Source organism: Rhea americana, unplaced genomic scaffold (genome assembly GCF_003343005.1).
Source record: "Rhea americana isolate MKP2758 unplaced genomic scaffold, rheAme1 scaffold_70, whole genome shotgun sequence".
Classification (NCBI taxonomy): domain Eukaryota; kingdom Metazoa; phylum Chordata; class Aves; order Rheiformes; family Rheidae; genus Rhea; species Rhea americana.
The window spans coordinates 1,565,750-1,585,717 of NW_028186868.1; the positions used below are offsets into that span (position 1 = coordinate 1,565,750).

Sequence of the window (19,968 nt, forward strand, 5' to 3'; positions counted from 1 at the left end):
AAAACAAAACAAAACAAAAAAGACCTTCACAAAAAGCCCCAGTTTGCGTAACAGCTTTTCTCTAAGCCTTCCTTTTTTATTATTTTTTTTTATATTCTCATATCCCCCAATGACTAGAAAAATACTTGGAATGTTTCTGTCCATCTGATAAAAAGATTGGACACTGCAGCCCTATTTCAGATACTCAGTCTGAAAGATATACAGCTTCTGTTGCTGGCTGTAGCTCACTATTCCCAACTTGGTTTGATGAGAGGGTTAGACTTAACACTTTGAGAAAGATAAAATGAAATCCTAGGAAAAAGTAAGAGCTGAGGAAAAACACCATTAAAAAACTATTAAAACAGGATTTGTGGAATAGATCTTTAGTTCCACATAGTTGGCCTGACATTAATACAGTAGTATAGCTGGGTAGTTCACCTGAAAAGCATCCAGCAGGAGAAGTGACAGCCTCTGCCAAGTTCTTTCTCATATATATGTGTGTATATATATATATATATATATATATATATATATATATATTTATTCCCCACACACACACTTCCACCAAATACACAAAGCAATCCTTAGGATCCAGGCACTTAAAATGAAAGTTACATACAAATGGTCTTCAAGGAATAGCACATAAATTGACTCAAAAAGTCCTATCAGGTTAACTGATAGGAAATTAATAAACCTCACTGGTTTAAAAAAACAGCCCAATATGTAGATACTTCTGGCTTTCAGTTTACCTTTCTCATTTTCCTTAAGTTACCAAGTTCCTGAAGACAGAATTAAAAATGAACAACTGCCTCCAACTACAAAAGTGAGTATGTTAAAATTCATACCCAGAGCTGCTTGCCTGCAGATTAGTTTTTAGACATTTGGCTTCTATATCTTTGCGACTCATGTCCCGGCTGTTTGGCTATCTGAGCATTTTTCTGACCCACCCAATTGAGCYTTGTCATCACTGATTTTATTTTTCCGCTCCATCTCTCCTAGTAATGCCCTCCTCTCTTGCCTTGACTGGTCACATGCCATCTTTGGAGAAAAACATCCAAGATTCTTCCAGCTCTCAGTAAAGATAAATAGATATATAGAAATACATTCAAATAAAATCCCACAACCAATTCCACTTTAGTCTTAAAATATGCCTTTTATCTGCTGTCAAGCTTGAAGTGTTTTTAATGTTGTTGACAGCTGGATTGTCCAGACACAGATTTTAGTTTATGACTCAGTGGCAAGCACACTGGTTACAAAAAATTTAGTTCTTTTGCCACCCCCCCCCTTTTTTTTTTAATTACTGCAACATGGTAGTGCTATATATCTGGCACTCATGGAAAGTCTCCAAGGAGACAGCTACCATACCTTGTTTTTTTTATTTGTTTCTGTTTTAATAAAACTTATCAATTATTGAATAGGTTGGATCAGGGCCAGCTTGTCAACTCTGTCTTTTGTTTACAATGTATAGACAGGGGAGTGATTTTGATAAGCAAAAAGATTTTTAATGTACATTTCTTAAATTGGTTTCATCTCTGTAGGCTAAACTACCTGCACAAGTGGGGTTCAGGTTGGCATGAGCGAGAGTTTGTATGCAGGTCTCACTTAYAGAGTGAAAAGTTAAAGCTTTACATAACATTTGCACATTGAAAGCGGCCAGACATTTACACTGCATGTCCCAGTAAAGAACTTCCTCCAGTCAAAATAGGAGAAAACAAACCTAAATGTTGTATAATTGATGTTATTAGCTGCAGCTGCTATCATACTTGGAGAAATCTCCAACTTAGAAACAGCACCGATGAAATGCTCCAAGATGAGTAATAATATGCTTGATATTAAGGGAGGGGGATAAAAAAGATTCTAAAAAATGTGCTCTCTGGTACAATAACAGTCTCTCAGAGAATTATCGGTCAGAAAACACTGCAGGATACCAAAAAGAAAACATACCACATTGAAAATGTTGTCTCCATTAAATAGAAATTGGGGGATGGGGAAGCAGAGGGAAGGAAAACCCTTGTGTTTACCTAACCTATGTGAATGCTAATGCTCACATGTGCGTTGTAACAAGATTGGGGACTTTGAAAACTCTAATCAGTAGGTGCATGAGCAAATATTTATTCTGATCCATTCCAGCTCTGTGGTTTGTAAGTCCCCAAGGAAAAAAAAAGAAAAAAAAAAACAGAACAAATCAGTCTAGACCACAAATTTTGGCTACTTYATGCTATTTAGAAAACTACAGGAAATAGGCCAACTCCAAGGAGTTTTTGGTAGACTTTTTTTGAAGACCTGTGAATATCTGATGTATGTGCACTTGTATAGGTAGTTTAAGAGAATTCTTTGGAGCATTCTTTAAAGAGTAGTCACTGCAATACTGAATTCCGCATACTTGATGTCTCAATGAGGTGTTGATATATAACCTCTTAGACGCTTTCTGATCCATGCTTTTCATCCTAAGACATTAAAAAAAAAAAAAAAAAAAACACGCTCATAATAACACCTTTGTACTTCAAGATTCTGAAGAGCAGCATTTTTTTCTCTCCCTGTTACCCAAATGCATGGAAAGAATCACTGTATCTTTTCATCAGAGACAAAGTCTGAGCTGGAAAATATTCTAGATGAAGGATCATCTTACTGGGGATAGCATCCATTCAAAGTGTTAGAAGATCTTTCCATCTAGTGTTAGGAAACCTTTCTGCGGGACAAAAGTGAAGTTTCTGCCTTTATCATATGGAAAAAAAATAAAAGCTTGAGCAACTCTGCTTTAGGCCATGTCAGAAAGAGTCTGGGTGAAACAACTCTCGAATTGTACTGTAGGCACTGAGATAAGGCGGGAGATATAACAAATACATGTAAATACTATATATTTTCTAATAAGAATTTCAATTTAAAAAATCCCTTTCTCATAATTATTCTCTCAGAATTTTGGATTTTTTTTTCCAGTTAGGTAAAACAAAAACCCCACGATGTTTAACCAAAAGAGATTCCTTCAGTGGGAATTATTTGTGTTCAAAGACTAAATGACATTGGGAAAAAAAAAATCAAAAAAAGCCAATGCTTAACAATAACAAAACTGATACAAACCTTACTGTATATGCATTCTAACCTCTCGTTTCTGGTTTAATTTTAGCAAAAAGTTGGGACTTCCCTCTCCCTCACCCCCAATCACTTTTCCACTGCCCCTCCACAGCTGTTTGTGGTGCCAACAGCAGCAGCGATGCAGCAGCAGTTAGAAGAGTTACATTGCATTTAGCACAGGTTTCCCTCTGGACGGACACCAGTTACATCTCATGGAAAAGGCACTGGGCACAGGTAGTGGGCTTATGAACTCACAGTCTGAGCGATTTAAGATACTATTATTATTCCCTGAGATTTGTTATAGTCATAAATTTKATTTGGCTTGATGTGTCACAACTAAATCCTGCTTGGATAACGTGGGATTACCAAGCGTAAACATCCATCTCTTCAGACAAGTATCTGAAACAGTATTACTGTTCAGTTCAGAAAAAGCCAACTTTCTTTCCACACTAAAGAAAGTGCCACGGAAAAACTTTCAAACAGCTCTTGAATCCAAATCCTAGTACAGGAGTTCCCATCCTCCAAGCCCTTCCCTGCCATTAATTGTGGTCAGGATGGGAAACATCCCAGCACAGGGACTGCTCTCACTCAGCACCTCTCCCTTTCCAAAGAAATCACCTTTCTATGGGTGCTCTGGTTATTTTAATGCTCTGTAAATTAAACCACCTTCTTGTTTTCCGTATTTAATACAAAGCTACCAACACTGCTCTGTACAGCCACCAACGGCAAGTCCCAGCTCCCAGCACTGTCCCACTGTCTGTTGCCACCACTTTGACRTAGCAAAGGGGCCAGCCAGTGCAAATGCTATGGGAATCTTAGTGTCTGTCAAAGTCCATGTGTTTTTGATCTCTGGGTACCCTGGAAAGCCTCTTCCTACAGTTTTCTAAAATGTCTTACCRGTAACTGTAAAGCAGCTTCAGCAGTGTTGTACTTAAGAAGCTAAACAGCTCTTTAACATTGTGAGCAAATTTTCTAATGTTGAGACACCTGATTTGATATTTCAGTGCTCAAAGTTTGCATAGGTGCTGATGAACTGCAATTCCCACCCRTTTTCTACTTAGGAGCAATAACTGAGGCAACAAGGCCTACAGTACATAATTTATATAAGCATCTAGTTCACCCTGTTTTTTCACAGCATCTAAATCTTTTTCAGCATTTGTGCCTCTTTATTAAAAGCTAAATGTAAAGTTCAAAGCAACATATCTAGTGATCTTAAAAAATCCAAGACTATGATAGACCTAAAAAATTGAATTTCTACTTCCAAAACACAAGTCTTTTTGAGTAGATGCTGTTTAAAAATCAGTCTGGAACCAAAATATCATAAAATAAAAATAGTGAAATGGAAATTCTGGAAAAAAAAAAGTTTTACTGAAGCAAGAAGTTTCATGTTAACAGTACACAGAAATTCAAACTTGCAACAAAATAGAAATCACTGAATGAAAATATACAAATTGTCCACTTCCACTACAATTAATTCAGAAGGGGTTTAACTGATTTTTTTTTTAATGAGATCTGCTTGCTTCTAAAAAAATACTCGTTTTAAGCCACACTGCATTATTTTTCAATAGGAATCAAAATTTAGTCCTGAGCTGCTCCCCATCCCCTTCCAACTCTATTTAAGACCCCAATTCCGGTGGTAGGTGCTTCTTGGGCTGTCATCTTCACCAAGAAAATGACAGCCCTTCTCCCATTTTCACAGGGAGCTCAGACTGTGAGAGAAACAGAGCATTAGAAGGAAACATGGGGGGGGGGAGGAGAAAGATCCATCAGTTTCCCCAAAACAGCATYGATTTCTCCCCCTACCCCAAAAGTTTTACAGCATTGGGCTGCATGGTGGTATCACAGTGCTTTTGAGCTACTGGTATCATTACAGATAGAAGCGCCATCACCATCATTTAATTAAGACTCATTAGGCATTTATAAGGAAGTGAGTGAAGCACCATAGGTATTTCCTTTTATGGATACATTCAAAAAATACTTCTGGAGAAGCAGGGGAGGAGAGGGGGGATCCTCCAGTGATTTGAACTGGGTGGTACTGGGTTAGATCTCAGCACGCCAGTGCATGCAAAGGCCAGGAGCACGGGGAAACTTCTCTGGTTTCACTAAAGGCTTCTGTTTTATAAGCTAGAACCCACATTGTCAGTGCAACATAAGTACACTTGAAATGAGACTTTCCAATTAACTCCAAAGAGTCCAGCTGAACTGCAGCAGCCACAAGAAAACCAGAAGTCTTACGCCCACTTCCACTTGGGCAAGAAGGCTTAACCTAAGTGATACCAACTACAAGAGAAGACATAGGTGAGTCTGAAGTACTGRAGTCAAAATTGCCTATCTCAACTAAAAGCACTGTATAACAAATTATTTTATTACCTGATATACCAGCAACACCTTTCACAAACGTGCAATAGGTACGGTTTTATCAAAGCATTGTTCAGTGAAAGCCCACTTTCACAAAGCAACCTCTCTCCAAGCTACTTTACCAGTTGCAGCTATTCGCCTTTGGCATAAAAACAAACACAAGTCTGTTTGCTTTCGGTATTAGAAAAATGCTAAGACCTTGGAAAATCATGCTGCTTCCTCACAATACTTTTCCTCTCTATAAGCTGAAATATTTTGCTGGCATCTGTAACAAATCTGTATTTTAAATACCAGTAGCATGCTGGACAAGCAAGGCAATTTAATCCTGGAAAATATTTTACTTGATTTTCCTGATTTCCCAATAAAATTGGCTGAACTTTATTTGGCTGTTCAGCACCAACAACTAAAAACTGACATCTGCTTTTTGACCTATGTAGGTATTAAGCATCATAGAAAGTTTCCACTTATTTAGATTTCATTCTGCATTCCTACAGAGAGCAGAAAACTGTAACAAAATCTTGCACTTGCAGGAAATTGCATTTAAATTACAAGTTATAGCAGAGGACATCCAGAGAGACCAGAAGATAAAATCACATCTCATGTTCTAGCTGCATAATCTATTCAACACARAATCTATTTAGTCTCTTAAAAAAATCTCTTCATCCTGCCCATCCACTTACATGCCCATGCATGCACTTACTAAACTCTACATTACAAATGTAAGAGTGTATAAAGATCTAGTTGGAGACCAAATCCCAATTTTGACTGTAGCCATAACTGTGTATTATAACCAGTAAATGGGCACACAGAGCTCAGAAGTCGATGGTATCTTCAAGAAGCAGTGAGTGCATTAATGAGAGGCTTAAACTGCTAATAYATCAAGAAAGGACATAATCCCGCCTCAAGTCAAACTTCCTCTCAACAATTTCTTCTGCTCAGGAACATATTTTAGCAAGTTAGTCAAATTAGCTACACATTTTTAACATGCAATAACGTAACTGGGGATCAGTTGTGCTGTTACATTTCTTTCTTCTGTTTATCCACTTACATCTTCACATTGGTCCAAAACTGCAAATACTGTATACACATGTGACTGTCTTTACTCAGATGACCCACCTGGAGTCAGAGCTTTCTCAGCAGCCCCTGAGCACTAATGAGGTTGGCCCTTTATTTAACTCTTTGCAAGCAACACTGGTGCCACTGCCATTGCAAAACTTAAAGTGCCCTCAACATTTAACAGAAAATCCTTGCCTTGCCGCTTCGTTCAAGACAGGATCAATTACAATGTTTGCCTTCACGTAAGCAGACATTTGTACTTCTGCTCTTAAACTCTTAGCTCCGTGGGCCTTTATGAATCTGATTCTTGCATCCTTTAACTAAGTTGTTTTAATTAAGTTGTTAAAGTGCATCATCTCYCTTATTTTATACACTGCGTTCTCAGATCACAAGAGAAATACTGAGGTTATGTTGTGCCTCTCTGTAGCACCTCACGAGGTTTAAGTGAAGGTTATGAGTTTGTGGTTCTCTGGTCACCCCCAGCACATTCACCTGCAGCATCAGGGAGAAATGACATGATCTTGCTTCTTGTTACCAAGCACAGAGGCTCATCAAAGAGGAGTGAGTTTTGGAAACATTAACTTTTACATGGTAGATTTAGCTTTGAATAGTTGAACTGGGGGGGGGGAGAAATTAAATGTTATATATAAAGCTACTTATAAAGCACACTGAACAGAATCAGAGGAGCTCTGGAAAGCTTCGGGAAGTGAAAATGGAAATTTTGGGCATTTACGCATTTGGGCAGCACAAAGGAGAGGCTCGATGGAAAAGTTTGGTTCCACAGGCCTGACCTGGCTCACCAGCTCTCACACAATCACAAGGTGATTGGCAGCTGCCTCTGACCGAGGCCTCGTGCACCCCTGGGGCACACTGTGAGCACAGTGATAGTGACTGTCAGCACTGGCCCAGAGCTCAAACTCTTGAATGCAGGTTTGAAGCAACCAAGACCTTCCCACACATAGCATGCTTTGGAGGTCAACAAGTTTAAGCCACCTGTCTAGAAATAGCCATCTACAAATTAAAATACCACCTTTTAAGACTCCAAATATTCAGCATTTTCAAAACTTTATGCTACTGTATTCAAAGAGCTGGAGGTGAGGTGAAGACAGAGAAGACAAAACCATTTCAGTAAGGTCAGCTGAATTGGAGGTTTGCCTTCAAATAATTTAAATCCCCAGGAACAGCTTGCAAATGCCCTGCGTATTTTCCACATCCTGTGACTACTGAACCTTTTCCTATTTTCCCCACCAGTCCAGATAAAGCTTCTTGTTCAGATATAAATTCACCAGCTGCAAAAGCTTAAAAGACATGCTCACAATAAATAGTCCCTCAGGAGGAAAAAAAAAAGAAAAAAATCTCTTGCCATTGGCTTTCTTATGAATTCTGAAATTCCCTAATGGGTGGTGAGTGGGATGTGGTCAGTGGTCAGCAGTGTCTCCTGCATACATGTTTTCTGCACAGTCCTCCAAGGAGAACAGCGGTTGTCTGCATTTGATTTCTGAACCACATTTTCATCCTTTTTCTGCCTGCACCCAACCACAAAGAAAAACAGCCATGCTGCACATTCTTTTCCCAACTCATGAGCTGCTCTTCCATTTCTCCTATGGGCTGCTAAACCCGTATACTATAAAGGGCTTCATCTCACATCGCAGCAAGATAAGCTGGGATGCATTTTGGGGGGACTGCCAGCCATATTAGTGCTTGTGGAATTGCCAGTCTATTTGTGTCTGCAAAGGGTTATATACTGAAACCACTTCTGACAGCTCAATTTAAACTACGAAGAGGAGGAGGGTGCAGATGGGATAGGGCGCAAAGTCCTTCCCAATGTACGCATCAACGATGACAGTGTATATCCTGCCATTGTTTGCAAGCACTGAAATTTTTGCCAGATTCTGTGTGGTTTTCAGAAGAAATGACTGTAAGCTTTCTTTACAGTCTCAAGATTTCAGAAGTTTAAGGAAGCATCAGAATTAATGAGAAGCGGATGACGCTGGTTACTGTGGTTCAGCCAGTTGTCCAGTTCTCCCTGTCTCTCAAAGTAAATAAAAATAGACAACTCTAGTGCTGGCGGTGAGGGGGAAATATCAACATATTTCTTAGCCTTTCTATTTCTTAAGAACAAATGTTCAATTCAAAACAAAAAAATTTCAAAACCAGAATCTCAGCAATTTGTTGTATTTAGTTCAGAGTAACAGATTGTGACATGCTGGCTTCAGCTTCAAGACACTGAAAAGGTCTCTGAAATAAAGATTTATGAGATTCATAATCTCATTTCAGAAACATCCTCCCATTAGGCCTTGCTGATAGGAATACTTCCTCTGGCACTCAATATATGAATAACAAGAGCCATGAAAGGATCAAGACAGAAAATAATGCTAATCTTAAATTTTAAGACATTTAATTAATTGTGCTTCCTTTTACCACTACAGAAAGCTACAAATCAATATACACTAATTTAACTCATCATTCCACTGTTTTATACAGCCATTGGACTCAACACTGAAATTATCTATGCCTTTCCAAAATAAATGTGTTGGTTGCTCTAGGTTAAAAAGCAGTTTTGAATGAATAATATTACCACCATAAAAATTTGCCTCTCTCCAATTTTATACTGCAAAGACAATTACATCCCTTTAAAATTGTGACTAGGGCAAGTTGTTCTCGAGGCACTCCAAAAAGGCAGTATGTTACTTTTAAACAGTTTCTTACTCAGTGAGCCTTTCTGAATTATTAATACTCAAAAAACTATGATAAAACACCATGAAAGCAATATTGTTGACAGGATACAAAGCCAGATCAATTTCTTAAATCCTCATTTTAGACATCAAATGGTAGGTTTAAAATTTTAAAAATCACCAGTAATTTTTGTGTGATATGTTGTAAAAATCCCACAAAATATTTTAACAACCTGTGGGCATTATGAGGGCATTTTGTCTGCTAATTTTCTCCACAAAAACTGCAAGAATACAGAGCAGAAATCTCCTCCTTTCTGGATAAGTTTTGTTTGAAATTTTGGTGTGCAATATGAGGAAGGCAGAAAGTAAAAGCAAGAAATGGGAAGCCCCCCCTTTGGGGATGAGGTGGGGGGGTAAGACGGGCAATACTTTCTTGCTTGGCCTAGACTGGACACTTGCTCTCCTCTCATACTTGGGGACTGACATGTTTGTGTAACATAATTCASCCTGGCAATCTTTGAGGATGCAAGAGCACAGATTGCCAGGACTACTCTGTGAAAAACAATAGGATCGGAGGAAAAATATGTTCTTCTGGTTTTCCTTCTGCTCTCCATTGCCAAAAGTTATGGCACACTGTATTTCTCGAAACAGCACGAATACCATGAAGTCCCTGTCTCAGACATCCACAGGGTTAATTTGGTATTCTCAAGGATTTAAGTTTAAAATGTATTAAACATTAATCGTGTGCAAAGYGTTGAGCCATAGCACTGACCTGACCCATTAAAATACAGCAATCACTATGGGTGAAAAGCATGTAGTCTTTTTAACCTGACACTTCACACTTCAGCAGTAATGAGACTAAAACCCAAGTGAAGTCATGTGTCGCTTTGACTGGAGATAAACAGAGCTAACTCTGCTTTACTTGATGACCTCCCATAGTGTGGGAAGGCTCAGTCTGAAATTTTTCACATACTAACGTATCTAAGACATTGAAGCCTTTGTGACATTCTTCATTGTACAGTATTTTATGCTCTCATTTGAGCTCTCTGATGATCTTTTCTGGGGTTTTACTTTGCCTTATATGGTTCTGCAAGTTTTTTCTGARAACAAAGACTGTTGCTCCCACTATTGATGCCATGTTTGTTTTCTTTCGTCATAATAAAGTATCATATCATTGATTCATAGTCATTCTTGTTACATGAAAACTTCTCCAAGACCCTAACTGGGAAAGATCTGGTTTCATTCCAGAGTATCTGATACATTTACACAATTAAAATGTCATCTACTTTGAACCATTTAAAATGGAGATAAGCTATTAGAAAAAAAAAAGAACCTGCGGAATGCAAAAAATATTACCATCTGAATGTTGCAACTGTGCAAAGCTATCATAGGGAAGCAATCAGAGCTAGTCTCTCATTCAATCTAATTCCAGCCCGGATAACAATCTCACCTATGCTGAATGGATGCAATGCAGTTGTCATACCTGTATATCAGTATATGATTTTATAATCCAAAAAAATTTGAGGCATGAACTATGCATTGTTAGAAACAYGTACAATGAACTCACTTGTAGCTGTTCAGCACAATGAGGCCAAGTGATTCAGCAACTGACAAAGGTTGGTTTGTTGTAAAGGAAAATATACATTTATCCCTTCCCGCTTGCAAAGCAGTAAAACAATAAGGCATTAAGTGCTACAGATGTTTTAAGAAACATGAAGTTTTTATGATCATCACAGAGAGAAAAATAAAGAGAAGCCCTTTTAGCGACAGCTTCCCCTATAGTAACCACTGTAACATCCACACTGACCTTCATAGAAGTAGTGAAGGAAGCAAAACCAATACAAGTGAACCTGATTACTGTATTTCTGATCAGCTAATTCAAAGATTTAAAAGCAAAGATTAAAACACATCATGCTTTTGCATAATAAGAATAGATGTGTGGGGCAGAATATATGTGCTGTGTGTTCCAYTGTAATTCCATTTCTTTCAAATTAAGCGAGTGAGGCAGATTGTGTGCTCTCTTCTATGTCCCTCCTGGTGCTGAGGGGAGTTCTGGGACTGCTGGGTGGGAAGGGGGAGACACATAGGCTCTCCAGGCTGATCATCATGTGCTTTCCCAGGGTGCAGGAAAACAATACCAACTCTCCCTCTACCAGGCGCCGGAAGGCGCCTCTTAGTCCAAAATGTTCCACATGGATGTTAGCTAAAGAAGCTTTGACTGAGTTGTCACTCACTCATAGTTTAGACCAGCAAAACAAACACAAACCAAAAATTAGAAATTTCAGTGTGACAGAAACATGACAAATCTTTGGGACAAATGAAGGGATCTTCCCTCACTGTTCTGATAAATGCTCCAACGACTGAGCAGCCCATTTCCCAACGYGAACGCAAACAAGGATGGCTTCCAGGAGTTTAACAATAAAGCCAGAGGAGGGATGAGCCAAGACCACAGGTTCAAAGGGTAAGGCCTCTTAATGTTTCTTAGAGGAGATGACATGATTTACTCAAGCTCAAAAGGGAGSCAGGGTCAGAGCTGCAATCAGAATTCAGAGTTTTTTTTGACACAGTTTAGAGGTCTTATCAGAGGAGAGCCTGGGATTCTGCTTTGAGGATCCCAAATTAAGGAGTGCTTAACYAACCATGTGCCCTGCAATTCTTCTTCTTTTGCTCCTCTCCTCAGGGCTTTCAAGGACAAGTTTTTCCCAGGACCATCAATCCCTCCCAGGGAAAAACAAAGCAAGAGTGGTACCAAACTACTGCACCTGGGGAAAGCACAGAGTAACTAACCGTGGCGGGAATCTGTAGTCTACACAACGTTCTTAAGCTGCTCTCAGCACCAACCCAGCATTTGCACATATGGACCCTGCCATGAGCCCACTGGCTAGGYTCCTCATGCCAAAATGAGGAACTAGTCCCCACAATTGCCACCCACAGCTGCAACAACATGGAGGACGCCTCAACATCAGCATCAGACTTCAGCACTGAAAACGTGGAGTGCAAGAAGTCCTCCTCCTTCTGAAATGCCAGGCTTTGCATGGATAGGCAATGCTATTCACTGTTCAAACAGCAATAAGGATTTAGTCCTGGGGAGCATTTTACCTATGCTAAGGGCTAGCTGCATTTTTACTATCTTGATATATTGAATACCAGAAAGATTTTTCTTCTTGAAACTTACAGGGATAGGAGGAGGAAAAAGTGTTCACTCTTTGTGAAAAAAAAAAAAAAAATGTAAGAGATTTTTGATCCAAAAGACTCACTAGCATTTAATAAACTGGAAAATAAGTATTTTTTTTTTTGGAGGGGGGCCAAAAAAACTATAGAAAAAGCATGTGACCAAAGCTAGACCTCTTCAGAAACGAACTAACATCCATCAGGCAAGGACCAGTGAATTATGGGGAGGGACTGGGCAGAGATTATCCATCACACCTATTGCTGTGGGTAGTACACTTTGGTGCTTGCTACTAGTATTATTATAGGTCAAACTACTTGAGAGAGTTATTATTTCACACCTGAGTACCGCAGCAAAGAACAGCAAAGGTAAACATCAGTGCCATCCCTAATGAGGRGCAAGCATGCAGAGGGGAAGATGAGACCATATTAGCTTGCAACTTTCTTTTCTCCTCAGCCTTCAGATTATAGTCTACAAATTAAGATTACAATTTTATTTCCTCTTTAGTTCACTTCTTCACAGAAGTGGAAGGAACCTATTGCTGAGTAAGTGTAAAATAACATTTTATATTGAGATGTGACATTTTGTATGTCCTTCCTCTGGCTTCTTAATTTATGTCAACCAACAGCCTACACTTACTGACAGTAAACKTTGCTGGCCACTGTATTTCCCAGTGAAGCCTACATAGCATCCCAGCCTATAACCCATCCTATTGCTCTCACTGTGGACGCTTTCCTCATGAAGTTTGGAGACATGGCAACACATACATGATCTCAGCCTCTAGTAATAAGGAGATAGCCATCACCACTTAATGCTGCCTTTTATACAAAGATGTAATAGCCTCTTAAACTAGCGTCACAGCACAGCTGACCAAGACTCTGCTCACTCAAAAAATCTGAAAGACTTGCAGGAGCCAGCGCTACTGTGCAGTTCACCTCCACATGGGTGCATTAGTTGTTCAGGCTGTAAATGTCCACTTTCACCATTCTGCCCTGAGTCTGAAAAAACCTTACGGCATCACTGGAGAAGCCTCCTCAGAGGTGCCATCAGAGGAAGGACAAAGCACAGTAGATGCCCGAGGAGAACACTCATGTGAGGGTGGGGTGCAAKAAGATCCCATGCTGGCAGCCCAGAGAAAAGACACAATTTTCTGTCTCAAAATGTTCCACATAACACACACATTAAAAGCCATTTTAGCTCTCAGCTAGATCAAAAGCAACACAAACTTCTTGGCACAATAAAACAGAAAGAAAGCAAGGCTTTATCATATGATTCAAATCATAGACAAGAGGCCTTTCAGCCCTCTAGAATTTAGCTTGAATGACCAGTATAAAATTGGGGTAGAATAATTCTCCATTTCTTAGGAAGTTAATCTGTCTAATTTTGGGGGTAGGAGGTGAAGGGGGGGGGGAATTCTCCTCCTCAGGAGATAAGCTGCTTTTACAGTCTTGGAAATTCTTACAGCTGCTAGCAGTGTTAACTAGCCTCAGACATACAGYATTATCTCCTTTGTTTTCAGCAGAGYGAACMWAWASYWSYSRSWRSTWTWKGTTACAACCATCTCCCAGTAGACAACAACTGAGTCATGTCCAGGACAAACAGGTTCTCTCAAAATGTTTTCCAAAGCACTACCAGATTGTCTTCATTAGTCTACAGGGAACTTCCATTTGTCTTTTAACAGGAGGCAAGGAGAGCTGCAGCACTTCCTTCAAGTGTTCCCTCATTTCTGACATGTTAATTGCTACTCACAAWCCTATACTAACCAAGCCTAACATCATTGCTCTCCACGTCTATCACTGAAATCATCCATTCAGGCCAATTAAAGACACCTCTCATGCACCTGATGAGTTGTGCTGCACTCATTTGACACTTGAAAATCTTTTGTCATGGATAAATGTACTTGAAGGATAGTTCTATCCCTTTCACACTGGATTAAGTTTCTTTCTCAAATAAGTAATTTTATACTCTTTCTGTCAGTAAACTTAAGAATCACCTTTGAATGCCATTCATCCCATTTTCTGACCAGCTATGCTTTACCACTGTAAGCATAAACAAATTTTTTCATTTTACACTAACACTCCAAAGTCTACCCACATTCAGACTTCCCCAYAGCATCATTTGTGCATTTTCAAGCTCCTTGTAATCATCTTATTTGCCAATGACCTAATATTTTGGCTACATCTTTTTAACACAATCTCAGACTCATGGGAGTTAGAGGCAACCCACAGGCCACCCAGCCTTTCACCTCACCATGCCTTCTCCAAACAGCTTCATTGAGCTCCATGCGTTACATCCTCTGTGTTTACCTGAATTTGCTTCCCTTTAATAAGCATTCACATCCAACCARGCAAAATTTAACTTTACAGTGTCAGTTCTCACGGATATCTCTCTGTCAGGTTTCAACACGCCAAAAAACAATGACAAAGAGCTAAACTTGGGCCTAGCTACATAGGATAATGCTAGAAATAAAGCTTGCAAGGAATTAAGAAAACAAAGCAAGTTCCTTCACAGCAATTGTAAGCTAGTCATAAGATTTGAAAAGCACAGAYTTACAGTTATTTTGATGCATTCAAAAGTAGGAAGGATGCTAAGGTGTAGCCTTCATTTATTTTGCAGAGTTAAAATTGCAAGTTAATCGTCTTCCCTCTGCAAGTGCAGGCAGTCTGACCTATAAGAATATCTGCTTCTAAAACAAGAGCCTTGGGAAGGCAAAGGAAACACCACCCTACTAACTACCCTGTCACTCTAGAACCTCACATTCAGTTGCTGTCTCCACCAAGACAGCAGTGAAGAAATGTGGCGTTGCTACCAGAGCTATGGGAGAACAGGGGCWAGGGACAGACCTTCCCACATGCTCCTGGTGATCCTTACAGCAGCAAGTCCAGGTTCTTCTTATTTCCCTCATACTGCTTTTGTAGATCAGGAGTTTCCAGATCCCCACCCATCACAGCAGTAGTGGTGACAAAATCTAAGTTTTGCCTTCACTGAAGTAAAAATAATAATTTCATGGGAAAAGACTGAAAGACTCTTTAGCTAAAGGGTGACAAAGGAATCACCATTTAAACATACTTTCTGTGAACRGGAGAAGTCATATTTTTCTTCCTCCAAAGGCTCATACATAGAAAGGAGCAAACTTCCGGGGGAGTAATTAAATGAAGCATGCTTCTGTGAAAAACACAGCTGGGAGCCCATCAGGTGTTAGTCAGGGGCCAGTCATTTCCCTGAGCCTCACAGCTGAACCATGGTGGGTGTTGTGCAAAGGATAAGGAATACTGCAGTTCACTGGAGAAGCCTAAGTAGAAAATACTGGTGTTTAATCATGCTCTTTCCTATACATCTGTCACACCTGCTTCCTCCTGTGACTAAACCCCTTTTCTGTTGTGGAAAGATCTGGTGATGAAGACAACGTGGGCACAGAGAGACAACTTACAGATTACTATGTTTGCCACCAGTCCATAAACATGGGTAGTAATGGGAAGACCGGTAAGCATAAAAACACTGTTCTTTAGTGCCAGCATGATTAAGTAACAGCTGTAAAATATAGGGCCTATCCCAAAGACCAACAAAATGAATGGAAATATTTCCATTGGTGGCAGAAGATCCTGATCACAGCCTTAGCAAGGGCTTCATTACAAACATCTGGGCCATTTTCTGACAACTGGTGGCTGATCACAAGCCCTACTGACACCAATGACAGCCACAAGAGCTCACCACCACCTCAAGTCAAGCCATGAAGACTCAAATTCGAACTCTCCTAGACTCACTCTACATACAGTCTGATTTGGCTTTAGGGCAGGCGCAACGCTGCAAGAGAAAGCAGAGGAGTACTCCTCTGCCTCCAAATTTGCCGCGTTTACAGACAGCTTGGAACTGTAACAGCCTCGTGACAAATAGCTCTGCTTTCTAGATTTTTGTTATACGTGGARCAAGGAAACATTTTATAGAATTATTTATGGGGGAGATTTTAAGAGTGCCTGAAGCCCTTTCAGTGAAGTCCTGCGCTCCCAAAAGACATGRCAATTTATTAGTTCTAATCTGTTCTTGTTTCATGTCAAATATCTTAAATCAAATCCTAATTTGTTCATATTCCAAGCTGAGATACTGACTTGAACTTTCATTAAAGCACAGATGAATACACCACATACTACACAACACAGTCTGAAAAAAAGTTATGCTTGAACTTGCTCTGCCTAATGAATGTGTATATAAAAAGTGCTCTTACCAGACAGCCATGATAAAAAAAAAAAGACTACTTAACATGCCAAGAAAAAAAGCAGTTACAAAAGAAACATCATGATTTTTGCCTTTGGTTTTTCTTAGTATTGTTAAAATGTGCTTACACTGATCTTTAAATATTTTTCTGATCTCCAATTACTGCCTGGAGGCATCTTTCTGAAGAAAAGAGCTCTTCCCTCCCCCTGCCTCCAGTAATACCCTTTGTTAAAAAGTGTTTTTTAGAAGCTAAGAGTGAATTTAGTTCATATGTCTAGAGCTGCATGAAGTTTCTTCCATTTCTTAACTACAGATAGTTTGCTATGATGCAGGTGTGCCTGCTGAAATGAGGAGGTTTCCAGCAGTTTTCACAAATATTTCTCCTTACTGGCACATCGTGCCTTGAATGAATAAAATCCAGTTAAAATGTTTGTAACCATTCATGGGAGCGGACAGTGACTGGAATGGAAATCGTTGTTTTCAGTCCAGGTTCGAGAAGAAATGTCAACATCTGGAAACCATCATAGATGGAGTCTGTGCTGCCCATCCTCACAGAAGGGCTCCCAAACAAGCACAGGATTCAGCTACCTTCTCCCCAGGTGAAGGGGCGAGAACACTAGGGGAGCAGCACAGAGAAGTTGGTATTGCTGCTCCCTATACTGAACCTGCTTTCTGAGACCTCTTACGAGGATCAGTTAGTTGTTCAACTTTCCTACTTTACTAGGCAATATGTTCATTTTTCTGCAGGGTTCAATCCTGCCAATGCCGYTATTTGCAATTTGCATTTTATCAAAGTGAGATGGAGGGCCAAGAGCAACAGAGAAARATGTACTTAATCCCTGGTCAAGGATACCTAGTAGAGGTGTTACTAACAGAGTCTTTCATTAGTGCCCTACCTGTGCTTCTTTYCAGACTAAACTGATAACATGAGAGGCTGCGGGGTACAGGTCCAGGTCACCAGCAGAGGTGTCCATAACCCTTGCACTCATCCCAGCTCTCACGAGGAGAACTTTCTACCACCGCAACCTTCATCTGAGTGTAGCTGAGTAAAGCTATTTATTGCAGCTAGTTTTAATTGGACTGTGAACTCTCCCAGACCATGACTCTTCCCTAAACAGAGAAGTCTGCATACTGAGAAGACCAATTCYGATCAAGGCTTCCAGGTGTCACCGTCACATAAATAAAACAGAATGTTCACAAATGCAAATGTTTGCACCAGTATGCAGTAATAACTGAACAGATGAAGGGGGTAAATGCCTATTTGCATATACACTTTTTTCATGTACCTTGCCAGGAAAACTGCACTTCCAATTGTAAGCTTCAAAAYAGTCAAGGTATTCCATGAAAGCTGCTTGAAGACTCAGGAGTGACAATTTACACATTTGTGATTTTACAGCTGTGAACTGATGTTTTCCTAGCTAATTAGACTGCGTACAGCCAACATAAATCAAAGATACTACAGCATACRTCAAATTTTAATGAGCTTTTGGAATCCAATTGTTTGGAAATGTAGCTTCCAAGTTCATATTTAATATACTATAATGTTTCCAAGAGGGAATAATATTTTCTGCTCTAATTCTATTATGTAAAAATACCTTTTCTCTGCCAGTAAAACATATGGGACAGTTTTTCTGTTGTTAATAACAAAGTCATGCAGTACAGATTTTCACATTTAGTATTCTAAAACTAAGCCCTTTTTGGTCAAAAACTTGGCCAAAAATAATGCTAAACAGAAGGGAAATTAATTGCTTTCCCATCATTTTCTCTGAGGGTGAGCTTACATGCAGTGACTTTTTTATAGTCATGAAACACAAATATCACGGGTGACAAACTTTCTGAGTGCAGATCCCCCACAGAAGTCAGTTGGTCATAATTCTCTAAGAGGAGGGTTTGTGGAATGAGGCGCTCAGGAAGATGCATGGTTACCCTTCTCAAGCTAAACAGAACAAAATCATTCTTTTCTTCAGTGAAACATATATTCAAATCTTTGCTTTGTCAGTCAATGAATGTCTCATCCCTGCCTGAATGGTATTCATGTGCACAATTTTTCACTCTGTATAAATTCCACCTGAACGTTATGGTGTCTCCTCTAAGCACCCACAGTTAGCCAGAAGCTAGGTAAATCAGAAACATGTAAATTTTAAAGAGAAAGGGGAGCTTATTTAAGCTAGCATCTGGGCAAAACTAGTAGGCCCACATGAATCAAAAAAAGCAAGAAGACCACTTTTTTGTCGGGAATAAATGTGTCTTGCTTTTAAATGTCAAAAAAATCCTGACCAATACTGCTATTATTCAATAAACTTTAACATGTGGTTTTGTTCTAAAAAACAGCTTCACAAATATGAATATGCCCAAATGTGCCTTCCTAGCCTTCTAACGGTTTTCATATCACATTTGCTAATACTGTAAATCCCATAATACTGAAGAAGCTGCAGGTGGAAAAAYTTGCTGCATAATCTCGGTGCTGATGCCAAACTGTCTCACCATGCTAACTCTTCAGAGTTGACATCTGCAGCAGATAAACTACGAAAAACACACTGCTACAGATTCTGCCTGACAAGAGGAGAGAAATGGAAGAGCAGAAGACCACTGCCAAATTCCTGATGTATAGAACTGGGGTAACTGGCAAGGACCATCCTCAGTTTTGGCCTTCTAGACTATGCAGGCAAATCAATTGGAGTCCTGCTATATTCAGCTTGAACCCACACAATACAGCAASGGGGATGCAAATCACTGTGATAGTAACTCAGAATTGGGAGTGTTAAAGAACAGAAGTGAAGTGTCTCAAATGCCAATAAACAAGACACAGAAGCAAAGAAAAAGCTGAGAGCAGAAGGTCATGACTACATAAATCTGTAATTCCTTTCTCATGTCAAACAAAGCTAATGATTTCTAAATATCCCATGCAGCTCTACAGTGTACTTGAGCAAGGTTTTTGAGAATTTATGAGATCTTGCTGGAGTTCAGAAAAGATCTAAAAGCATCACCCTTTCCCATTTTACCCTACAACACTGTGTCCTCTAAACATCAACTAAGTATCTCAAACATATGACCCAATGCAAATGTAGAAAACAGGTATCAGAGAAATCAGACATCACCTGACATTAGTATACTTGCAAGGCATATGAGATGTCCAGAATTATTTTTATCTGTTTATTTGGATAGTAAAAAAAGTTGATGTTTCAGGCRGCCCATCTCTAGTTATTATAGTCTGTTTATATTCCTCACTTTTAAGAGCTAAGCTGAAATACAAATCTAACAGGAATTCAACTGTATTCCAGCCAAAAGTTCAGTGTTTGCTTTTAGCTATTTTTCCAAAGATTTAGTGCAATATTGCAGGTAACCACAAACTTGCCTTTTACATTTAGCAATACCATCCACTGTAAAACTTGGAGATTGCCAACCACATGTAAAGCAGCAAGGGGGAATCATAGAATCATAGAATCA

General features: G+C 39.5%; 1 protein-coding gene across 1 annotated transcript in view; it reads right to left on the reverse strand.

Moving 5' to 3' along the window:
* BMP6 (bone morphogenetic protein 6) overlaps positions 1–19,968 on the reverse strand; it is a 97,889-nt gene that overhangs the window by 39,975 nt on the left and 37,946 nt on the right. The window lies entirely within an intron of this gene.